Source organism: Propithecus coquereli, unplaced genomic scaffold (assembly GCF_000956105.1).
Source record: "Propithecus coquereli isolate 6110/MARCELLA unplaced genomic scaffold, Pcoq_1.0 Scaffold64, whole genome shotgun sequence".
NCBI classification, from domain to species: Eukaryota; Metazoa; Chordata; class Mammalia; order Primates; family Indriidae; genus Propithecus; species Propithecus coquereli.
Genome location: NW_012152396.1, coordinates 2,197,228 through 2,205,771, shown reverse-complemented (window position 1 = coordinate 2,205,771; position 8,544 = coordinate 2,197,228).

Sequence of the window (8,544 nt, the reverse complement as noted above, 5' to 3'; positions counted from 1 at the left end):
TTTGTGTTTTTTATTGTTTTATTTTTCCAAATATTTTTGATCTGTGGATAGCTGAATCTGCAGATACAGAACCCGCCGATATGGAGGGCTGACTCTACCTTCAACTGGTGGTCTTCAGCTGCTCTTTGATTGAATTGAGATTCTGAGCCCTCAAAACTGCATCTGGGAAAACCTAGATTGTCATGGGGAATAATTTGGTCTTTTATTCATTGTTTCAACAAGTCTAATAATTGCGTATCAATGCTCTTAGACAATTTTCCAGGTACTAGAGGTAAAATAAAACAAAGCTTCTGTGCTCAAGAAATGAGTATTCTTCTAAGGAATGAAAGGCAAAGCAAGTACCCCATTTTTCACATTTTAACATTTATAAAATTGGATGGCATGGCTGTGATGATCCTGATTGTCACCCAGGCCACAGGAATGAAGTAGTTGTCATCGTCTACAGATGTGCCAACTTGGTCATATCTGTTCATACTGCCATTACACCCATGTGTATTGCTAACATTTTACATGTTGAGTTTAATTGATACTTAAAGTGCCTTTTCAAAAGCTTATACTTAAATTGCCTTCATAGTGAGAAGTTACTGTATAGGTCAAAAAGCATGGAAACAAAGCAGTAGGGAATAAATTTGTAGTATTGAAGGAGATGTTCATCATTGTAAGTATAACCATAATTCCTTATTTTCTTCATGCTAAGTAATCAACCAAGTGCTTTATGGACCCCAAGAAAGGAAAGTGAACTCTCTCTTTCTTAGCATGGCCATTACGCCATTAGCTCCAGCAGCTGATGGGCTGTAAATAGAACTATCCTTTAGCAATATCTAGAACCTTCTTTAAGTGAGAGTAGTACACATCCTCTTCTCTGTCCCTTCATTTATCTTATTATCAGGAACATTAATGATGCCAACTTGGATTACAAGGGAAGGCCACATACAGCAGAGTAACAATATAGAAGACACCTGGACCCTGACACCAGAGTCATTGACTGCCTTCCAGAAATTTCAAGCGAGTGATATGAACTTCCAACTAGTTTAAGCTACTGTTAGTTGGAGTTTGTTGTCAATTGCTGCCAAACCTAATCCTAACAAGAATGAAAAGATAAACTGAGGCAATAATGTATGCAAAGGTCCTGAGGTAGTGTTTCCAGAATCAAAAGACCAGTGCAGCTGAAAATTAGCAAACAGGGGAATAATGCTGTAAGATGACACAGGATTATAAGCAGAGTCCAGACCATCATGGTAACAGGAAGGTAGTGAGAACTCTCTGAAAATTTAGGAAGGTGATAGAATCCAATGCACTTTCTAAAAATTTGCTCTAGGTATCCTGCGGAAAACAGAGAGAATGAGGGCAAGAACATATACACGGAATCCAGTAGGAGGCTACTGCAGTAATCAAAGAAAGAAATGGCTGGGCCCAGATTAAGTTGGTGGCAAAGGATATAGAGGGAAGTGAACGGATTAGAGATGGGAAAGTTTCTTATCCTCTTAGAGGCTCAATTTTCTTTTCTCTAAGACTGGGATAGTACACTCTTCCTCATAACAATTTTGTGAGGATTAAATGAGAGAATGTATGTAAAGTGATGATAAGCATCCTTAGCACAGAGAAAGATCATTAAATGTTAGCTGCTGCCATTGTTATTCTAATGATCATCTTAGAAGTGGAAATTATAGGACTTGCTGATGGCTTTTATTACGTTTGTAATCTACTATGCGCTGGGTACTGTTCTCATCACTAGAGGTTGTGCCAAACCTGATCAATTAGCTATAGTCTAGCAGAGTTAAACCCATTAATTTTACTTATATCATAGCTTCAGCGTACACATTCCACTTTATTGACATGTTTACTATACGTATTTTTTCAAACATATTCTTAGAAGAATACAATAAATGTCATAGGTATGAAATTTATTTCTCAACTCTCAGGGACAATAGCTGATATATTTCTTTATTTCTCTAATTTAATTAAATCTGTTCTGAATCTCTACACTCTTGACCAGCAAGAAATTCACTTTATTTTATTTTGGAGGTGGCTTCTCTAAAATTATGCAAGAGCTTCAGGGTCCTATTTATTTCAAAGCATTTACAAGGATGTTTCATAAGTTCACACTTGATAAGCCCTATAGTCACCATAGAACAGGGGACATTACTGTTTTGTTGGGCATTTTGGACACTGATCTTTGCCAAGAAGGGACGTCAGGTCCCTGGTGAACAGCTTTCATTTTATCTGAGGTTCTTCTCTCTCTCTGGGGTGATGAATTTGAGCAGAGAGCTGAACCTCACAAGTCAAATGTCCCGTATAATCTGAGCATCTTTCCTCGTGTCTGAGGGGAAAATATCTATTGACATTCCTTTCTATCTCCTGTATTAGAAGAATAATAATCTGTTCCCCCCACCACCACTGTTGAAAATACATTATTCTGTTTTGCTTACAGTTAGTTCATATGTAAAGACAATGCTTCCTGGGAACTTAGGACAATATTGTGGGGGCAGGAAATGGGAGCTTCTTGGCCATTTGCCATATGACAAATGGCTTCATCTGTGAATTTAGGGACTTGGTAACCTGGTAGTGCTGGTTCCAGCACTTGTGGGCCCAAGAGTCCTTTTATTCCCAGGAGATGATTTATGTAGGGTATACAAAAGAGAAAGGAAAAAAGCATGAGGTAGTCTCCAGTCTTTGTATCTTGCATTGTGTCATGAGAACATCTCCATGTTTGCTCTCGTCAGAGATATTATCAAACAAATGAAGTTAATTGATCAATGTCCCAGGTAAGAAAAATAAAAGTTACAGAAGTTATTCCTGTCAATGTGGATACAAAAAATAAAGACTGATCACTTCCTGTTGAAAAGCACTGACCAAACCACATCCATAAATTTTATGAAGTAAAAAAAACAAAAAACAAACAACACTTATTAACTTATTTCTATGCTTTCTTCCTAAGACAGGGGCAGGGGGATAGGAATTTCTATTTATGCTCAAATAATTAAAATAATTCAAACAAAGGGAGTTTACAACAGTGCTCTGAGAACCCAATGGGAATAATATTGGATAATTTATTTAATGGAAAATAAAAGCATTGTTACAAATACATCTGACAGATTTTCTGGGTCTTAGAGTTTTGAACCCTCTAAAAATATTGGCTGCACCTTATGAAAACAAGTAGAAAGGAACTTTCCCTGATATTTGGCCAAAGATTCTCCTAACATATGCATCCATTTTTAAACCCCACGAACTGATTAACTCAGAGAGACTTTTAATAGTTCTATTAGACCCCCCTTTTCTTCTTCCCTTCTTTTTCCTTCGGCTCTTACCGGCAAGCGTTGCCCCATTGTTCCCCGGAAGGGGTTCCCCCAATGTTAACCATTTTATTCTTCTTTATTGGTTTTAGTTCTCAAGGTTTTTTCTTTTCCTTGGGGGGCGGGAAAGGAGGGGTTAGGACCGTTTCGGCTTTTGGTTCATTTTTTTAATTACCTTAATTTTTTCTTGGGGGGGGACCGGTTAATTAAATTTTGGCCCTTGCTTGCATTTAATTTTTCCAAGGTTGAAAAAATGAATGAAGTAAAGTAACTATTTAATAGTATCAACCTAAGTAAATCTCAAAAACATTGTTTCCAGGGAAGAAGAGGCAGGTTGTAAAAAAGTAGTATACAGTGTTGATAGCATTCATGTAAAATACAGAAGCATCCAAAACAATATTAAATATTGTTTAGTGAATCACTTATTCAGAATAAAAATATTAAGACATTCATTGGAGTGAGAAGGGTGGGCGCACGCGCGCGCGCGCGCACACACACACACACACACACACACAAAATTACCATGAAGGAGATAGGAAAATGTGATCAGAAGTGCTTCTATCATATTTTCATGTACACACACATGGATTTCAATTATATTATTCTCCATACCTTTTCAACATTTTTGTAATAATTTATAATAAAGGGAAAAATTAACGAAACAAACTTTACACCTATTTTTCCTAGACATAAGGCTAAGAATGGGGAGAGGAAATACTCACGCTATTACATTCCTTCTTCATTTTGGACCATTTCACTAGGTGTTATTTAAACCATATTAGTCAGAATTTGCTAGGTTATGCTTCACTAACAAACTTCAAAATATCTGTGGAATAACTTCAAAAAAGCTCAAATTTCACCCTTTCTTCCTTGTGGTGGTTCCAGTTTTGCACTTGGCTTCATACCAACACAGGTTAATACAATCACCATGATTACAGAGGAGAGGGAGATAATTACACAAGGGGACTCGGGTGCTTCCAATTATGGCCAAATGTTCCACACGGCCATCCTTAAACGCACGAGGTTGTGTCTTCGCTTGCATTATCCTCAGGAAAAGCAGAACCCGAGTCAAGTGCATGCCTGTAAGTCACTAATTTTGTAAAGTAATCCAAGGAACAAGAATAGACTAGGAAAAGTGACACAGGGAAGGAGGAAAAGGCAATTCTGGTGTTTGTTAACAAGCTGATCATTTTTGTGAGACTCAGTCATGCTGGGATGCCTCAGAGGAGCCATGCAAAATGCATCTCAAAATTGTCCATCTGAGTGATAATTAAAAAAAAAAAAAAAAAAGGATGTTTATCTACCTGCTTCCATCTTATTTTCCAAGAATTGTCCCATGATAGTAACTCTTTCATACTTCCTAGTTGGTGTATGTGTTAGCACGATTCTGCCAGCATTCTACACTAGAGTTCATAGAGAAACACCAGGGCAGAAAGCAAGAGACATACAATGCAGCCAAGGCAAGACCCTGCCAAGCTACCCCTCTAAGTCAAGGATTGCCACTGCAATCTAGAATAAAAATGTGGGCAGAGATACTGGGAAGCAAAGCTCAGGAGTTGTTCGATACCGTCTATCCCTTATACCCCTCAGATCCTCTTGTACCCTACATTAAAACTCAATACATCACAGAGAAACAAGCTGCAGTCCCCGCTGCTCCCACTCATCCGAACGCTATAATTGGTATTTATTATTTCTCTCCTCCACCACACGTTTTAGATTTCCCTAATCCTTGAGCAACAATTCAACAGCTCCAGATTTCTCAACTAGTGAGCCAGTATAGACCTCCATAGGAAGTCAAAGTCTTCAGTTACTTTATCGTATTTTAACACAGTTGCTGCACTTACCTATCCACGAATATAGTCATGACTGGGCCTAGAAACACCAAGATACTCTCCTGAATTCCAGATGCCTCCTTCTCATCCCCATTGTGCGACATCTCTACCAAAGGTCAGCGGGATCAATCATGCCTACCCACCCAGTAACTCCTTTATTTGTCTAAAGGTTCAGCATTATTAGAAGCTAAAATGAGGAGGCAGTAGTAGGGCTTTGGGTCACTAAAATCCTTACTATACGTTCTAATGGAAACATTCCCCTGATAGGAACCGGGACCTCTATTCCTGAAAAAGCAAAGGACGGGAAGCACAATTCCAAAAGCCGGTCACTTGGAATAATGGTGAGAGAGGCCAGTCCTCCCTGAAACTTTTGGTTCCCAAATCCATGTGCTCTAGTTATCGAGGAAAGCACCATATAGCATAGTTTATCAACCATTGGTTCAATGCAAACACTGAATTATGCCGGACAACACCCAAACCAGTTGTGTGCCAGTAAACTGATTTCTTTCCAAAGTCGTCTCTTATTCTGGGCCCTATTCAAACCTGGATGACTTTCAAAAAACTTATAAATGTGTCAGAAAAGTATTCCCAATGTGTTATATGCTGCCCCCAAAGTCCAAAGAGGCTTACTAAGTACTGAGTCTGCTTATACAGGACTCCTAAAAATTTTACCTATATGATAGTCCTCTGAAACTTCCTGGAGTTTATCCCTCACCCTCTGCCACTCACGTGTTTGACGGAGACATCAAAGTACACTTTCATTCCTGTTCAACATGTCTAATTAGCCTGATGTCAATACTACAGTGAACCAGCATGATATTCTGCAGAACATCAAAAAACTAGGGGTCTCTGAGGACTATATTGTCACAAAGAACAGGAGAGTTAACATTACCCTAGGACGAGATGGTGACGATGTCAGGTCCGGCCTCTTGGCAGACTGTGGTCCTGGTCCTTTGTCTCCTTGCTTGGAAGAATCACAAGCAGGCTGGTGCACTGGAGTGGTTGCACACAGGAAGCAATTCCACACAAACAGCAGAAAAGAAGGAAGCTACACAAAGCAAAAATGCGTTCCGAAGAGAGGAACGAGTCAGCTTCCACAAGTTGAGAAAGATGTTAAGGATGCCCAGGTGGTTTCCTTTTATTGGCCTGGTCCGGGGGCGGGCTTATGGGAGGTGTGGGATGTTACCAGATGATTGATATACATGATTGTCAGGTGTTCTGCATTGTCCTGCATTCCCTTCCCCTGATTGGCCCCTAGGAACCACCCTCCTCACCTGTATCTGCCACCTTGCAGATTCGTTCCCTGCCTAACATCAATGCAATGACTACAGGAGATATGGCCATCTTTAAACACTGTGATGCAGGCTTTCTGCACTTCACACATGGCATGAATTGGTAAGTAGCAAAACTGAGCCTGTCATTTTCTTTTCCAAAATTCTAAAGCAGTTGACAAAAACCAGCCAACTTCACAATTATCATTGCCGCAACATTACTCAGGGCCACTCTTATTGTATAAGCCAAAAGTTTTAATTATACCAATGCTACTGTGTGCTGAGAGTTACCACCACCCTACCACTTATTCCCCTTCCCCTCCGCCTTCTGCCTCGCCCCGCCTCACCTCAGAGCCCCTTGGCTTATCTCTTGTACTACAGCCTCTGCCCACAAGCCAAAGCACGAGGAATCAGGGTCCAAGCATTCTTATTGGTGCTATACCTGAGGTTGAACCTACATACTATGAGCTGGGGCTGGGCAGAACAGGGGCACAGCCTTCTTGGCCATGCTCACCTGGAACCTAGCCTGAGCAACAGGTAGAGCAGGATGAAAAAGCTGGCATCCTGCTGATCTTGGGAAGGTGCCCTCTACTGGCAGATGGGGGTAAAGGGATCCCTGTGCTCCTAAGTCGTACCTGTCTTGCTGAGCTAGGAGTAGGGAATGAATGTATGGATCTTGGTTCAAAGACCACAGATTCTCACTTTTTTAAATGAAGTTTCATAGCTTTTCTTAAATAAGTGTTTCTTCATTTTCTGTATGCCCTAGAACCATTTCCAGGGACTTAAAATTATTGTTTTTTAAAAATAATTTTCACCAGTTTCACTGGAGAGCAAGTCCCTGGAGCTCCTCACATTGTCATGCCAAAAGGGAAACAACTATTTTTTTGGGGGGGGGCAGTGACGAAAATCTTTTAAAATATGATACATATGATGATTCCCAACTTTGTAAACATATCACAACCCATTGAATTTTGTACCTCAAATACGTGAACATTATAGTATTTAAATTATATCTCAATAAGTCTACTTATTAATATTTAAAAAAAATACCTGAAGCTTACCAAAAAGTAGCTACTAAAGTATCAAGAATAAAAAGGAAACTACAAGTCAAGCAGTGCTAGAAGACAGTGGTGCTCCCATCCAGAGTGGATAGAACTATTAATATTTTTGAATTATTAATATTTGTTGTGACTGGTGAGAGGTAGGGGTCCTGTTTCATTCTTCTGCATGTGGCTGTCCAGTTTTCCCAGCACCATTTATTAAATAGGGCTTCTTTTCCCCAGTGTATGTTGTTGTCTGCTTTGTCGAAGATAAGTTGGTAATAGGTAGATGGTTTTATATCTGAGTTCTCTACTGCGTTCCATTGGTCTATGTCTCTATTTTGTACCAATACCATGGTGTTTTTGTTATTATAGCCTTGTTGTATAGTCTAGCAATGTACACAAATCAGTAGCATTTTTGTATACTAATAACAGTCAAGCCGAGAGTCAAAGACTCAATATCATTCACAATAGCTACAAAAAAATAAAATACTTAGGAATATACTTAACCAAGGAGGTGAAAGATCTCTACAAGGAAAACTATGAAACACTGAGGAAAGAAATCACAGATACATAAACAAATGGAAAAACATATGCTCAAGGATCAGGAGACTCAACATTATTAAAATGTTCATACTGCCCAAAGTGATTTACAGATTCAACATTATCCCCATCAAAATACCAATGTCATATTTCACAGATCTGGAAAAAGTAATTCTATGCTTTGTTTGGAATCATTAAAGAGCCTATTTGACTATCTAATATTTTAATTAATTTTGCAATATGACCCTGCAGCAATTTGGTTGGAACAGGAGACCATTATCCTAAGTTCAGTATCTCAAGAATGGAAAAAAAAACACCACATGCACTTTCTACTAATTTGGAACTAGTCGATGGGTACACATGGGCACAGAAAGAAGTAAAGATCACTGGAAATCAAGCAGGCAGGAGAGGAGAGAATGGGAAGGGTAAAAACCTACCTCACAGGTACAATGAATATTATTCGGGTGACGGACACACCTATAGCCCTGACTAAAGCATTATAAAAGCTATCCATGTAACAAAAATATTTGTACCCCCTTAATATTTTGAAGTGAAAAATAATAAA